The sequence below is a fragment of the Mobula hypostoma genome, chromosome 6 (genome assembly GCF_963921235.1).
Source record: "Mobula hypostoma chromosome 6, sMobHyp1.1, whole genome shotgun sequence".
Lineage (NCBI taxonomy): Eukaryota > Metazoa > Chordata > Chondrichthyes > Myliobatiformes > Myliobatidae > Mobula > Mobula hypostoma.
Genome location: NC_086102.1, coordinates 158,879,237 through 158,896,619, shown reverse-complemented (window position 1 = coordinate 158,896,619; position 17,383 = coordinate 158,879,237). Strand labels below are relative to the sequence as shown.

General features: G+C 46.8%; 1 protein-coding gene across 3 annotated transcripts in view; it reads left to right on the top strand.

The window, feature by feature from the left end:
- Window positions 1-17,383, top strand: part of ppp1r1c (protein phosphatase 1, regulatory (inhibitor) subunit 1C) — a 117,365-nt gene that overhangs the window by 47,372 nt on the left and 52,610 nt on the right. The gene's annotated exons all lie outside the window — the stretch shown is intronic.

Below are 17,383 nucleotides of genomic sequence, written 5' to 3'. Positions count from 1 at the left end.
ACTTGGCCATCTTTGTACACCCAATCAGCATTACTTTTGGCAGAAGTAGCGATCTGGTGGAGATTTACCCATCATTGTTTGACATGGTTGTACTTCTTGTTTGAACTTATTTAAATCTTACATCTGTACAGCCACGTGAGGGAGTAAAAATCTTTGTGTTATGACTTAATTTCAATGAACAGACATGTGAATTTATAAGTCTAGTGGCTTGTAGAAAGAAGCTGTCCCACAGCCTGTTGGTCCTGGCTTTATTGCTGTGGTACCGTGTGCCAGACGGAAGCAGCTGAAACAGTTTATGGTTGGGGTGACTGGTGTACCCGATGATCTTCCAGGCCTTCTTTATGTACCTGCTGCTGTAAATGTCCTCAATGGAGGGAAGTTCACACCCACAGATGTGCTGGGCTGTCTGTACCACTCTCTGCAGTGTCCAGTGATCAAGGTTTGTAATCTTCAAACAGGGCAAAAGTGAAAGTTGTTATTACCGTAACCTCTGTAACATTGAGGCTTATTTAAATGAGGGTGGCATGGTGGCACGGTGGCATAGTGATCAGCGTAATACTGTTACAGCACCACCGACTCAGGCTCAACTCCACCACAGTCTATAAGGTCTTTGTGCATGCTCTCCTTGACGGTGTGGGTTTCCTCCAGGTATTCTGGTTTCATCTCACATCCTAAAAGCATACAGGTTAGTTAGTTGTTTTGTCACATAGCTGTAATTGGGATTATTGCACTGAAAGGGTCCTTTACTGTGCTGTACCTCCAAAAAAAAATGAGTAGATTAATCCTTGTTAGAATGTTTGCACCTTTTAAGCTATATGACACAAGCATGTTAAAGCAGACATTGAGGAGTTTGACTACTAAAGTATGGGGCCTCATTATTGGCTATTTTATCTATACTTTCTCAATATTCTATCAATCTTTGCATTTCAACTTACAGTAATATTTGATTGGTTTAGATAAATTCTGTTAATTGAATTCTTAAGAACATCTCAAATATAGTAATAGTTTTGATGGTTAAGTTTGAGTCAGACATGTTTCTACTATTTTTATAAAAAAGCTAAGTGCAGAATGCTACAAGTCTCATGAATAGTCAAAGCTCATAAAAAATAAACCTACAAATGATATTCGGCAGTGCTTTCCCTGAATCTTGAAAAGTAGTAAATTATTTAAGGAAGGAAAACCTGAGCAACGTTTTTGATTCAGAGTTTCTGGTTAAATCAGTTTATCCAAATGATTTGATTGTGAAAGACTGGCAAGTTCAAGTTTAAGATCAGTTTATTGTCATTCAACCGTACACATGTACAAACAACGTTCTTCCGCACCAAGGGGCACAACACAGTAGATATAACTCACACACATAACATATAAATAATATTGCCACTAGTAAGTTAGGAAATAATAGGGAACCCAGCAGGTCAGGCAGCGTCAATAGAAAAAAGTGAACAGTTCAGAACTGAAGAAGGGTCTCAGACCAAAACATCGACTGTTTGCTCTTTTCCATAGATGCTGCCTGGTCTGCTGAGTTCCTCCGGCATTTTGTGTGCATTACTTCGGATTTTCAGCCTCTGTGGATTTCTTGTGTTTATAACAAATAAAAAGGTGCATTTCCAACACAAGTTTAAAAAAAATAAAGAGTATAATGCTGCTGGCGTTTCATACGTGATGAGATCTGGGTGGTGACAGGGAGTTCAGTCATCTTACAGCCCCGGGGGAAGAAGCTATTTCTCATCCTGACAGCTCTTGTCCTAATGCTACTCTACCTCCCGCCTGATGTAGGGGGTCAAAGAGATTGTTGGTCGGATGAGAGGGAATGCTGACAATGCTAGGGGCCCTCCATATGCAGCGATCCTGATAAATATATCTCTGAAGGGTGAAAGAGAGTCCCCGATGATCCTCTCAGCAGTCCTTTGAAGGGACTTGCAGTGAGATGCCTTGCAGTTCCCATGCAGCTGGTCAGGACACTCTCCATACTGCTCTTGTAAAAACTGGTTAAAATGGTGGGCGAGGGGATGTGTGAGGAGGGAGCCTCAATAAGTTCAGTCTCCTCAGGCAGTGGAGATGCTGGTGTGCTTTTTTGACCAAAGAGGTGGTGTTGAGGGATCCGGTGAGATCGTCCATTATGTGCACTCCCAGAAACTTGGTGCTCCAAGCTCTGAGGAGCCGTGTATGTGCAATGAGGAGTGGTCAGCGTGCACCTTCCTAAAGCTCACAATTATCCCTTTGGTCCTGCCAACGCTGAGACTCAAGTTGTTGCGCTCACAGCTCTACCTCCTCTCAGTATGCCGACACATTGTCATTGATGATGAGGCCAACCACTGTTGTGTCATCGGTGAACTTGATTTGGTTTGCATTGAAACTAGCAGTGCAGTCATGCGTCAGCAGTGTTAACAGCAGTGGGATGAACATGCAGCCTGGGGAGTGCCAATGCTCAGCATGATAGAGCTAGAGATGTTTCTTCCAACAAAGACGTGGTCTTCTGTCAAGTAGTCTTGGATACAGTTACAGAGAGAGTGTTGAGACCCAACAAGGACAGTTTACCAACCACCTTCTGAGGGATGATCAGATGAAACACTGAGCTGAAGTTGATAAACAGTATTCTAGCACTGGAGGCATCATTTTCCAGGTGGGACAGCATGGAATAGAGCGTAGATTCTTTGAATCACATAAACATTGTCTAATGCAAATTGTCTCTGAACATAAGAAGTTATTAGGGCAGATGACTGAAAGAAGGTTTTAAGAAAAGGGTTATGGAAATCAATGGGTAGAGACAGAAGGTTTCAGGAAGGAATTCCAGAGCTTTGGCATCTGAAGGTATGGTTCATGGTAGACCAATGACCATGTGGAAATGTTCCAAAGGCCAGAATTAGAAATGAAAGGAAAAGGGAAGAACAAGGCAGTGAGTGGACCTGAAAACACGAAATCAGAATTGTGGTGACACTAAAAATCTGAGACCAGTAGTTCAATAATCTCAAGCATGTGCCTGGACAAGACATTGCGAATTTGGAAATGGCACGGTCAAAGTTTCAGCTTTCAGTTTAGAAATGATAGAATGGAGCAAGGCAGCGATTGATATAATCTAGCCTAGAGAATAATTAGAATGAAGAGGATCTCAATTAGAAATAAATTGAGGAAGGTGTAATTCTGAGCAGTGAAAAGTACTTGAGTGATTTGCTGCAGAAGACCTTGAGGCTGCAACCAGTTGAGTTCAATGCCAGCCAGTTGCCACCATTAGTTGGCTAGAGGATTGGGCCTGCAGCTTTGATCCTTCCTACTTTTAGTGGTGAGAAAATTACAGCTTACTTAGTGTTGGATACTGGTAATGCAGTTTGGTGGAGGATTGAAGCTGATGATGATGGCGATGATATGCAGCTGTGTATCACTTAATTCTTTGTAATTCTGCATGCTAATATATGGGGCTATTTTCATAGATACACGGTATGAGTTTTTGTTTCCATTTTGTTTTGAGATACAGACTATTGTTCCAATATGACTGCTTTCAAACACTGGACACACTTCATAATCATTAACAACCAATCTCCAATCTGCTTTAACATAAATACAACATTTCCCAAATTGTGGAAGTTTTTACTAGAATAGTAATTCAGAAGTGTGTGGGTGAATAACAAAGGGATAAGTATTCATAACATTGGAACTGGGGAATAGAAAACAGGAAATAAATTAGAAAATATCTTGTGACAGTAGTTATGACAAGAAGATCCTGTATACTTGTAAAAACCCATCACATTTCCTAATGTTCTTCAGGGAAAGAGATCTGCTATGTTTACTGAGTCTGGCCTAAATATGACCAATAACAGCACTCTGAATGGCGCAGTATCTCCATAGATCATTCTGTACGACATTTCAATGTAGGCTGTGCAGCAATGTACATAACCTATAAAAAGATAAAACTTCTATCAAATGTTTTCATTTCACTAATCAGATGTACTTCAGACAAAAAAAATCTGTGAAGGTTTACAAGATTCAAGGAGAACCAGATAATTGCCTCCAACTTTCACCCTGCCCTCAAGTTTACCTGGTCGATTTCCGACACCTCCCTCCCCTTTCTAGATTTTTCTGTCTCTATCTCTGGTGACAGCTTATCTACTGATGTCTACTATAAGCCTACTGACTCTCACAGCTATCTGGACTATTCCTCTTCTCACCCTGTCTCTTGCAAAAATGCCATCCCCTTCTCGCAATTCCTCCGTCTCCGCCACATCTGCTCTCAGGATGAGGCTTTTCATTCCAGGACAAAGGAGATGTCCTCCTTTTTTAAAGAAAGGGGCTTCCCTTCCTCCACCATCAACTCTGCTCTCAAACGCATCTCCCCCATTTCACGCACATCTGCTCTCACTCCATCCTCCTGCGACCCCACTAGGAATAGTGTTCCCCTTGTCCTCACCTACTACCCCACCAGCCTCTGGGTCCAACATAATATTCTCCATAACTTCCGCCACCTCCAACGGGATCCCACCACTAAGCACATCTTTCCCTCCCCACCTCTCTCTGCATTCCGCAGGGATCGCTCCCTACACGACTCCCTTGTCCATTCGTTCCCCCTCCATCCCTCCCCACCGATCTCCCTCCTGGTACTTATCCTTGTATGCGGAACAAGTGCTACACATGCCCTTACACTTCCTCCCTCACCACCATTCAGGGCCCCAGACAGTCCTCCCGGGTGAGGCCACACTTCACCTGTGAGTCGGCTGGGGTGATATTGTAGCGATGTGCTACACACAGCGCTAGAATAACCACACGGAGTCGGTGAGTTAGAGTTGCGATGAAAGAGATTTATTCAAACTTCGCGGCCCGCTTTAAAGCCTTCCCGTTCCCGCCCTCCCTGGGCGGGACTGCTGTGGGGAATGCATATTCCCAGACCCTTTCTGCGCGCGGGATTTTCCCCCTGCTGGTGAAGATGGCCTGGCGCCCTTTTTGCTGCCGGCCCTCTGCCTGCGCGCGCTGTTTCGTGAGCCGGTTCGTGGGTGCCAGAAAGTGGGTCGCCACATAACCCCCCCCACCAGAACCGGCGATACCTCCCCCAATGTCCACAGTCTGGATCGGCCTCTGTTTGGGAGGTCTGCCCCTGCGCCGCGGTGCCTGAGCCTGGACCGGTTGCGCTAAGTCCACATGGGCCGGTTTGAGTCAGTCCATCGTGAAAACCTCCTCTCTCCCCCCAATGTCCAGCACGAACGTGGACCCGTTGTTCCTGATCACCTCAAACGGCCCCTCGTAGGGCCGCTGTAGCGGTGCCCGGTGTCCGCCCCGTCGTACAAAAAGTAACTTACAGTTCTGCAGGTCTTTGGGTACGCAGGTCGGGCTCTGTCCGTGCTGTGAAGTGGGTATGGGGGCCAGGTTACCGAGCCTCTCCCGTAGTCTGTCCAGGACTGCTGTGGGTTCTTCCTCTTGACCCCTTGGGGCTGGTATGAACTCTGGGACACCAACTCGGCCGACGAGGTGTGTAGATCCTCTTTGGGCGCCGTGCGGATTCCGAGCAGGACCCAGGGAAGTTCGTGCACCCAGTTAGGCCCTTCCAGGCAGGCCATGAGAGCCGATTTCAGGTGACGGTGGAAGCACTCCACTAGTCCGTTTGACTGTGGGTGGTAGGCAGTTGTGTGGTGTAGCTGTGTTCCTAAAAGTCTGGCCATAGCCGACCACAGGCTGGAAGTGAACTGGGCGCCCCTGTCGGAGGTAATGTGGGCCGGTACCCCGAAGCGGGCTACCCAGGTTGCGATCAGTGCTCGGGCGCAGGATTTGGAGGTGGTGTCGCTGAGCGGGACTGCCTCTGGCCATCTGGTGAACCGGTCTATCATAGTTAGGAGGTACCGCGCTCCTCGTGACACTGGCAGGGGCCCCACGATATCCACATGGATGTGGTCGAACCTCCGGCGGGTGGGTTCGAACCGCTGCGGTGGAGCCTTGGTGTGCCGCTGCACCTTGGCCGTTTGGCACTGCATACACGTTTTGGCCCATTCACTGACCTGTTTACGAAGTCCATGCCACACGAACCTGTTGGAGACCAGCTGGACAGTTGTCCTGATGGAGGGGTGCGCTAAGTTGTGAATGGATTCGAACACCCGCCGGCGCCAGGCTGCTGGGACAACGGGGCGGGGTTGGCCGGTAGCTACGTCACACAGTAGGGTCCTCTCACCTGGGCCTACGGGGAGGTCTTGGAGCTGCAAACCGGAGACTGCAGTCCTGTAACTGGGGATCTCAGCGTCTGCCTGCTGTGCCTCTGCCAGTGCTGCATAGTCCACCCCCTGGGACAGGGCCTGTATGGTAGGTCTGGAAAGTGCGTCTGCCACGACATTGTTCTTTCCAGAGACATGCCGGATGTCCGTCGTGTACTTGGAGATGTAGGACAGATGTCGCTGCTGGCGGGACGACCAGGGGTCGGACACCTTAGTGAATGCAAAGGTAAGCGGTTTGTGGTCAGTGAACGCGGTGAAGGGCCTACCTTCTAAGAAGTACCTGAAATGCCGGATTGCCAGGTATAGTGCCAATAGCTCCCAGTCGAAAGCACTGTATTTGAGTTCGGATGGTCGTAGGTGTTTGCTGAAGAACGCCAGGGGTTGCCAGCGACCCTCGATGAGTTGTTCCAGCACTCCACCGACTGCTGTGTTGGATGCGTCCACCGTGAGGGCAGTAGGAACATCCGTTCTGGGGTGCACTAGCATCGCGGCGTTTGCCAGGGCTTCTTTGGTTTTAACGAAAGCGGTTGTGGCCTCTTCGTTCCAGGTAATGTCCTTGCCCTTACCCGACATTAGAGTGAACAAGGGGCGCATGGTTCGGGCTGCTGAGGGGAGGAAACGGTGGTAGAAATTCACATACCCACGAATTCCTGCAAGCCTTTGATTGTATTGGGTCGGGGGAAGTGGTGGACCGCGTCTACCTTGGCAGGCAGCGGGGTTGCCCCGTCTTTAGTAATCCTGTGGCCCAGGAAGTCGATGGTGTCGAGTCCGAACTGGCATTTGGCTGGATTGATTGTAAGGCCGAATTCACTCAGGCGGGAGTAGAGCTGGCGGAGGTGGGACAGATGCTCCTGCTGACTACTGCTGGCTATGAGGATGTCATCCAAATAGATGAATGCAAAGTCCAGGTCGCGTCCCACCGCATCCATTAGCCGCTGGAAAGTCTGTGCGGCATTCTTTAGACCAAACGGCATTCGGAGGAATTCGAAAAGTCCGAACGGGGTGATAAGTGCTGTTTTGGGGATGTCGTCCGGATGTACAGGGATTTGATGGTATCCCCGGATGAGGTCTACCTTGGAAAAGATCCTTGCGCCGTGTAGGTTTGCTGCGAAGTCTTGAATGTGCGGCACAGGGTAGCGGTCTGGCGTTGTAGCCTCGTTCAGTCTGCGGTAGTCACCGCATGGTCTCCAGCCCCCCGTTGTCTTGGGCACCATGTGAAGGGGGGAGGCCCATGGGCTGTCGGACCGTCGTATGATCCCTAATTCCTCCATCTTCTTGAACTCCTCCTTCGCCAGTCGGAGCTTGTCCGGGGGAAGCCTTCGAGCACGGGCGTGGAGGGGTGGTCCCTGGGTCTGGATGTGGTGCTGTACTCCGTGTCTGGGCATGGCTGCCGTGAACTGCGGTGTCAGTACTGATGGGAAATCCACCAGGACCCTGGTGAATTCATCGTCGGACAGCGTGATGGAGTCCAGGTGTGGGGCTGGCAACTGTGCTTCACCCAGGGAGAACGTTTGAAAAGTCTTGGCGTGGACTAATCGCTTCCCTTGCAAGAAAACCAGCAGGCTGTGGGCTCGTATAAAATCTGCCCCCAGCAGTGGTTGGGCCACGGCGGCCAGTGTGAAGTCCCACATGAACCGGCTGGAGCTGAACTGTAGCCGCACCGTGCAGGTGCCGTAGGTTCATATTGTGCTGCCATTAGCGGCCCTCAGGGTGGGTCCCGGTTCTCTGTTGCGGGTGTCGTAACTCGTTGGAGGTAAGACGCTGATCTCCGCTCCGGTGTCGACCAAAAAGCGGCGTCCCGACTGCTTGTCCCAGACGTACAGGAGGCTGTCCTGATGGCCAGCCGCCGTAGCCATCAGCGGCGGCTGGCCCTAGCGTTTCCCGGGAATTTGCAGGGCGGTCTGCAGCGGCGGGCCTCCGTGCCCCACCGCTGGTGGTAGAAACACCATTGTTCGTTGGGCTCCTCACTCTCGTCGCCGGGTTTTGTAGGCTCTGCTGCCGGGCCTGGTCTGGTCTGTCGTTGGACACGCGGTTTGGTGATCTGTGCGACGGGCGCCCCTCTCTCTTTCCTGGCATTCCACAGCACATCTGCTCGGGCCGCCACCTCCCGGGGGTTGCTGAAATCTGCGTCGGACAGCAGCAGGCATATGTCCTCGGGCAGTTGCTCTAGGAACACTTGCTCAAACATGAGGCAGGGTTTGTGTCCTTCAGCCAGGGCCAGCATCTCGTTCATTAATGCTGACGGCGGCCTGTCTCCCAAACCATCCAGGTGCATTAAGCGGCGTGCTCGTTCGTGCTGTGAGAGTCCAAAAGTCCTTATGAGCAGGGCTTTGAATGCTGTGTATTTGCCGTCCTCCGGGGGCGACTGTATAAACTCCTCAACTTGTGCAGCAGTCTCCTGGTCGAGGGAGCTCAGCACGTAGTAGTAGTGAGTGGACTCCGAGGTTATCTGCCGAATGTGGAATTGAGCTTCTGCTTGTTCGAACCATAAATGGAGTCGCAGCGTCCAGAAGCTTGGCAGTTTTAACGAAACTGCGTGAACAGATGCAGCATCGGTCATCTCTGGTCCAAATATCGTTTGGGCCGTCGGGGTCACCAATTGTAGCGATGTGCTACACACAGCGCTAGAATAACCACACGGAGTCGGTGAGTTAGAGTTGCGATGAAAGAGATTTATTCAAACTTCGCGGCCCGCTTTAAAGCCTTCCCGTTCCTGCCCTCCTTGGGCGGGACTACTGTGGGGAATGCATATTCCCAGACCCTTTCTGTGCGCGGGATTTTCCCCCTGCTGGTGAAGATGGCCTGGCGCCCTTTTTGCTGCCGGCCCTCTGCCTGCGTGCGCTGTTTCGTGAGCCGGTTCGTGGGTGCCAGAAAGTGGGTCGCCACAATATATTGCGTCCGGTGCTCCTGATGTGGCCTTCTATATATTGGCGAGATCTGACGCAGACTGGGAGATCATTTCGCTGAACACTTACGCTCTGTCCGCCAGAGAAATCTATACCCCTCTCACTATACCCCTTGCCCATCCTCTGGGCTTTTTTCCCCCCTCCCCTTTTCTTTCTCCCTAGGCCTCCTGTCCCATGATCCTCTCATATCCCTTTTGCCAATCAACTGTCCAGCTCTTGGCTCCATCCCTCCCCCTCCTATCATTTCAGATCTCCCCCTCCCCTCCCACTTTCAAATCTCTTACTAGCTCTTCTCTCAGTTAGTTCTGACAAAGGGTCTCGGCCCGAAAAGTCGACTGTACCTCTTCCTAGAGATGCTGCCTGGCCTGCTGCGTTCACCAACAACTTCTATGTGTGTTAATTGACTGAGACTTTGTTCCCTATTGAATGCCAGTGACAATATCATTAAGGTTGTTATCAGCAGCTCTGCAACACCTTTTTGTGACAATGTGATTCAGTCAAAGTTTTCCCACATACTCTATTACAGTCCTTTGCCAAATTACTTGGAGAAGAGGTAGGATGGCAATGAGTCTCTGCTTCATTAGCAGCCAGTTTGTGGCTGTAGGTTTGTCGATTTATTTATCTATTAATTAATTTATCTAGAGATGCAGTGGGGAACAGGACCTTCTGATCCAAAGAGGGATATAACCATATAACCATATAACAATTACAGCATGGAAACAGGTCATCTTGGCCCTTCTAGTCCGTGCCAAACTCTTACTCTCACCTAGTTCAACCGACCTGCACTCAGCCCATAACCCTCCATTCCTTTCCTGTCCATATATCTATCCAATTTAACTTTAAACGCCAACATTGAACCTGCCTCAACCACTTCTGCTGGAAGTTCGTTCCACACAGCTACCACTCTCTGAGTAAAGAAGTTCCCCCTCATGTTACCCCTAAACTTTTGCCCTTTAACTCTCAACTCGTGTCGTCTTGTTTGAATCTCCCCGCTCTCAATGGAAAAAGCCTATCCACGTCAACTCTATCTATCCCCCTCATAATTTTAAATACCTCTATCAAGTCCCCCCTCAACCTTCTACACTCCAAAGATAAAGACCTAACTTGTTCAACCTTTCTCTGTAACTTAGGAGATGAAACCCAGGCAACATTTTAGTAAATCTGTGCTGTACAATTCTATTGTTCTAAATCTCCTCTTTACTGTCTCAATTTTATTGACATCTTTCCTATAATTTGGTGACCAGAACTGTACATGATACTCCAAATTTGGCCTCACCGATGCCTTATACAATTTCAACATTACATCCCAACTCCTATACTCAATGCTCTGATTTATAAAGGCCAGCATACCAAAAGCTTTCTTCACCATGTTACCCTGCACCCCCCCCCCACTTAACACTAACCTAATCACAGGACAATATACAATGAACAAATAATCTACTACTGATATGTCTTTGGACTGAGGGAGGAAACCAGAGGCCGTGGGGAGACAGTGTCAATCCAACCGCTACGCTACTAGTTTAGTGTGGTTTACGTAATCTTTAGATGGGTTATTGATGGCATTTTTTTGTGGCCTCAAATATCACTCTGTATCACTCTGTAAATTCAAGCATAAAAATTGAATCAACTGACTGTGTTACTGATATAGTCAGGGGAACTGCCATTTGAGTGAGACATTCACTGTTGACTAAGATGCATACCAAAGATTTTCAGACACTATTCTGAATAACAAAGAAGTTTTCTTTGGATTCCTAGTTAACATTGATCATATCAATAAGATAAAATAGATGAATAATTAACCAAAGAGAAATGCTGTTCATGCTACACTGCATTTTGTTGGCAAAGTTCTTGTAAAGTCTGTTCTCAAAGCTTTTTTTGCCTGGTATAATAAACTGTATGGCTCACTTGTTAGGCTCAGTAAGAACCAGTGGCCGTTAGCGGATGAAAAAAATGTTCCCAGCATGCATTTCTCGGTCACGGTAAGAGGTTTGTAAACATCATGACAAATTTAAGTATATCAAACCATTGAACAAATTAAAATCTGGTGCAGACAAATGGTATGATAAAAGGTAGAAATAACTGTTATTTGCTGGGCAGAATTTCATGCTGAGTAGCTTGGGGATATAGCATTATAATGGATGAGGTAAGGAAAATAAATTACCCTGTTTACTTTATGCAGAAATGTTGGTAATTTGATGAAAAGAATATGCACAGAAAGCCCAAATTTGACTTTGCAAGTTCTAAATTGACTAGGTTACGATATATTTTTCTAACTCATTTTGATAATTATCTGTTGAATGTTCTGTGCCAAATGCATCCTGCGTTAAAGCAAAACTTAGCTTGATCTGCAGCAATGGCCCTTCAAAGCAAGAAACAGTCAGTTTTAAATTTGACAATCAGTGAGAACGCTCCTAGTGTATTGTACATATTAAATGACTATCTATATTGTGTGCAACACAAACATACTGGAGGAACTCAGCAGTTCAGAGAGCATATATGGAAATGAATAAACAATCAATGCTTTGGGCCAAGACCCTTCATCAGGACTGGAGAAGAAGGGAGAAGACACCAGAGTAAAAAGGTAGTGGGCATGTGGGGGAGGAGGACTAGCTAGAAGTTGATAGGAGAAGCCAGGTGGGTGGGAAAGGTACACAGCTGGAGAAGAAGGAATCTGACAGGAGAGGAGAGTGCACATGGGAGAAACGGAAGAATGAGGGGCAACGGGGGAAGGTGATAGGCAGGTGAGAAGAGGTAAGAGGCCAGGGTAGGATGGGGAAAATAGAAGAAGAGGGATGGGGAGAAGAAAATAGCCAAAAAAAACAAAAAAAAATTACTGGAAAGAGAAATCGATGTTCATGCCATTAGGTTAGAGGCTACCTAGATGGAAAATGAGGTGTTGCTCCTCCACCTGAGTGCAGTCTTATTCAGGCAGAGGAGGAGGCCATGGACCAACATGTCGGAACAGAAAAAGGGATGGAAATAAAAATACCTGGCCAGTGGGAAACTCTGCTTTCAGCAGATGGAGAGGAGGTGCACGACAAAGCGGTTTCTCAATTTATGTTGGGTATCACCAACGTAGAGGAGGGTGTGACAGGAGCAGCAGATACAATAATACAACAGACAACCCCAACCCCAGTAGGCATGCAGGTGAAGTGTTGCCTCACTTGGAAGGTCTGGTTTGGTTTTGAATGGAGGTGGTGAGTGGGCAGGTGTAGTATTACTGTCACTTGGGAATCATGAAGGGAATCATGGAGGGACCGATCCCTGCAGGAACAGCATTTCTCTTTGGTTAATCATTCATCCATTTCATCCTGTTGATATGATCAAAGCTGAGAGTGGGGGGTGTGGTAAAGATGTGTTTGGTTGTAGGATCATATTCAAGATCACAGAAGTCACGAAGAATGACATGTTGAATGCGAAGACCCATAGGGTGGTAGATGAGGACAAGAGGAACTCTATTGCTGTTAAGGTGATGGGAAGATGGATGAACGTGGATATCCAGGAAACAAAGGAGATGTGGGTGATGGCAACTTCAATGGTGGAGGAAGGGAAGCCACATTCTTTGAAAAGGCACAACATCTCTGATGTCCTGTAAAGGAAAGCTTCAACTTGTGAACAGTTGCAGCAGAGATGAAGGAACTTAGAAAAGAGAATAGCATTTGATAATTACTGCCTCTGAACACACTGTCCTTCACTCTCTCTGTAACAATCCCAGCCTTACCATTGAAGCTGCAGACAAAGAGGTGCTGTTTTAATGTGGCTGACTGATCTCCATCTTGCTGGGGCCAGATGGCAACTCTCAGGCATCTCCTCTTACATACCCCTCGAAAAGGACCCCACTCCAGACTATCAGGATACCCTCTCCAGCACCAACACTAACCTCAACAACTCTGGAGATTTCCCATACACTACCAGCAAACTTACAGTTCCCCGACTGCACACTGTTCATTTCTACCTCCTACCCAAGAATGTTTGGTAGACCCATTAACTCTGCCTGCTCCAATCCCACCGAAGTCATGTCCATATACCTCGACTACATACTATCCCTCTTGGTTCAGTCCCTTCCCACCTACATCTGTGCATCTGTGACACTTCATGTGCTCTCAATCTCCTCAACAGCTTGCAATTCCCTGGCCCTGACCACCTCATTTTCATCTCATTTGTCTGCGGCTTTCTAGGACATCGGAGATGTTGTTCCTCTTCAAAGAATGAAGTTTATTTTCCTCCACCGTTGATGCTGTCCTCAACCACATCTTTTTTATTTCCTGGATATCTGCTTTCACCCTATCTTCCCGCTGCATTAACAGCAATGGAGTTCCTCTTCTCCTCACCTACCTCACTATAAGTCCCCGCATTCAACACATCCAGTCTCTATACACTTATATTTGTCATCAGGAAGACCTTAAAATTTATTGCTTCTTTCTTGACAAAAGACCTAATCAGTGTCTCTCCACGACCACCCTCCTCCATTTAGCAGAATTAGTCCTCACCCTCAACAATTTCTCCTTTAGCTCCTCCCACTTTCTCTCAACTCAAGAGAGAGCCATGGGCGCCCACATGGGCTTCAGCAATGCCTGCTTTCTTGTTGACTATGTTAAATAGTCCATTTCCCTGCAAATGAACATAGAAACTGACTGTAAAAGCTTTTATAGATATGTGAAAAGAAAAAGATTGGTTAAGACAAATGTAGGTCCCTTACAGACAGAAACAGGTGAATTGATTATGGAACAAGGACATGGCAGACCAATTGAATAACTACTTTGGTTCTGTTTCACTAAGGAGGACACAAATAATCTTCCGGAAATAGTAGGGGACAGAGGGTCTAGTGAGATGGAGGAACTGAGGGAAATACATGTTAGTAGGGAAGTGGTGTTAGGTAAATTGAAGGGATTAAAGGCAGATAAATCCCCAGGGCCAGATGGTCTGCATCCCAGAGTGCTTAAGGAAGTAGCCCAAGAAATAGTGGATGCATTAGTGATAATTTTTCTAAACTCTTTAGATTCTGGACTAGTTCCTGAGGATTGGAGGGTGGCTAATGTAACCCTGCTTTTTAAAAAAGGAGGGAGAGGGAAACCAGGGAATTATAGACCGGTTCGCCTAACATCGGCAATGGGGAAAATGTTACAGTCAGTTATCAAAGATGTGATAACAACACATTTTGAAAGCGGTGAAATCATCAGACAAAGTCAGCATGGATTTGTGAAAGGAAAATCAGTGGAGAACCAGTGGATGTGGTATATTTGGATTTTCAAAAGGCTTTTGACAAGGTCCCACACAGGAGATTAGTGTGCAAACTTAAAGCACACGGTATTGGGGTATGGTATTGATGTGGATAGAGAATTGGTTGGCAGACAGGAAGCAAAGAGTGGGAATAAACGGGACCTTTTCAGAATGGCAGGCAGTGACTAGTGGGGTACCGCAAGGCTCAGTGCTGGGACCCCAGTTGTTTACAATATATATATTAATGACTTAGACGAGGGAATTAAATGCAGCATCTCCAAGTTTGCGGATGACACAAAGCTGGGCGGCAGTGTTAACTGTGAGGAGGATGCTAAGAGGATGCAGGGTGACTTGGATAGGTTAGGTGAGTGGGCAATTTCATGGCAGATGCAATTGAATGTGGATAAATGTGAGGTTATCCACTTTGGTGGCAAAAACAGGAAAACAGATTATTATCTGAATGGTGGCCAATTAGGAAAAGAGGAGGTGCAACGAGACCTGGGTGTCATTATACACCAGTCATTGAAAGCGGGCATGCAGGTACAGCAGGTGGTGAAAAAGGCGAATGGTATGCTGGCATTCATAGCAAGAGGATTCGAGTACAGGAGCAGGGAGGTACTACTGCAGTTGTACAAGGCCTTGGTGAGATCACACCTGGAGTATTGTGTGCAGTTTTGGTCCCCTAATCTGAGGAAAGACATTCTTGCCATAGAGGGAGTACAAAGAAGGTTAACCAGATTGATTCCTGGGATGGCAGGTCTTTCATATGAAGAAAGACTGGATGAACTGGGCTTGTACTCGTTGGAATTTAGAAGGTTGAGGGGGATCTTATTGAAATGTATAAAATCCTAAAGGGATTGGACAGGCTAAATGGAGGAAGATTGTTCCCGATGTTGGGGAAGTGCAGAACGAGGGGTCACAGTTTGAGGATAAAGGGGAAACCTTTTAGGACCGAGATTAGGAAAAACTTCTTCACACAGAGAGTGGTGAATCTGTGGAATTCTCTGCCACAGGAAACAGTAGAGGCCAGTTCATTGGCTATATTTAAGAGAGTGTTAGATATGGCCCTTGTGGCTAAAAGGATCGGAGGTATGGAGAGAAGGCAGGTACAGGGTTCTAAGTTGGATGATCAGCCATTTTCATACTGAATGGCGGTGCAGGCTCGAAGGGCCGAATGGCCCACTTATTTTCTATGTTTCTATGTTTCTAAATGCTCCACAATTCTTTCTGCGACACATTGACAACTGCATTGGTGCTGCTTCATGCACCCATACAGAGCTTGTCAATTTTGTCAACTTTGCCTCCAACTTCCACCCTGCCCTTATATTCAATTCGTCCATTTCTGACACCCCTCTCCCCTTTCTTGATCTCTCTGTCTCATTCTCTGTAAAAAAAAAACACCTACCGATGTATTTTATAAACCTACCAACTTCTATGGCAATCTTGAAGGCAGCCCCGTCTCCTGTAAAAATGTTATTCCCTTTTCTCAGTTCCTTCATCTCCACCACATCTATTCTCATGATGTGGCTTTCCTTTCCAGGCCATCAGAGATGTCTCCTTTCTTCAAGAATGAAGTTTCCCATCCTCCACCATTGATGCTGCCTTCACCTGCATCTCCTTCATTTCCTGGACATCTACACTCACCCATCTTCCCATGACCTAAATAGTGATAGTGCTGCTCTTGTCCTCATCTACCACCGTATGAGCTTTTGCATCCAACACATCACTCTCTTCAACTTCTGCTATCTTCAATAGGATCCTCTCACTATACATTTTTCCCTCAGCCCCCAGTCTCCGCTTTCTGCAGGGATCACTCCCTCTGTGATTTCCTTGTCCATCATCCCTCTCCACTAACCTCCCTCCCAGCACTTATCCCTGCAAGTGACAGAAAATCCTACACCTGCCCATTCATCTCTTTGCTCCCCTTCATTCAGGGCCCAAGACAGTCCTTCCAGCTGAGGCAAAACTTCAGCTCAAATCTATTGGAGTCCTCTATTGTATCTGGTGCTCCCGATGCACCTCCTGTACATTAGTGAGACCCAATGTAAATTGGGGGGGAATTTTTGTCAAGCACCTCTGCTCCATCCACCAAAAGAGAAATTTTCCTGGTGGCCAACCATTTTAATTCCTATTGCCATTCCTGTTCCAACATATTGGTCTATGGCCTCCTCTTCTACAATGAAGAGGCCACTCTCAGGGTGGAGGAGAAACTCCTCGTATTCTGTCCAGATAGCCTCCAATCTGTTGGCATAAACATTGATTTTTCCTTCTCGTGATTTTTTTCTGTTGTTTAACTTTTTTTTTCTTTTCCCCTCCACCTTCCCTCTTCTATTCCTCACTCCGGCCTCTAGCCGCTTCTCATTACTTGCCTGTCGCCTCCCCCTCATGCTGCTCCTCCTTCCCTCTCTCCATAGTCCGTTCTCCTCCCCTATCAGATTCATTGTTCTCCAGCCCTTTACCTTTAACACCCACCTGGCTTCACCAATCACCTTCTAGCTTGTTCTCCTTTCTCTCTCCCGCACCTTTTTATTCTGGGATCTTCCTCCTTCCTTTCCAGTCCCGATGAAGGGTCTCAGCCTGAAACATAGGTTTCCATAGATGCTGCCCGATCTACTGAGTTCTTCCAGCATTTTGTGTGTGTTGCTCTGGATTTCCAGATTCTGCAGGATTTCTAGTGCTTATACTTTGTGATCAAATATTTAACTACAAACACGTTTGTACTAACATATCAGAGATCTAGGCTTGGTAAGAGCTATGACAGGAGGTGCATTGCATTTAAGAAGTGATATCAGTACCATATTCCATCAAAATTGATGGTACATATTATTTTGGAAGAAAATGATAGTAAATTGTAAGAGTGCACATCTTATTCCAGAAGTAAGTATAATAGAACTGATGAACGCTCTTTGTAAATTTAATTTCACCGAATTTGATAATTTTCTGTCCTGCAAATCACTTAAATCAGTTTTCGCAGTTCCGAATCTGTTACTTTGCTCTTCCACTTTTAACTTATACTGACATTATTAATTTAAACCTTATTCTCTTTCCAAATAAAACGTACATCAAATT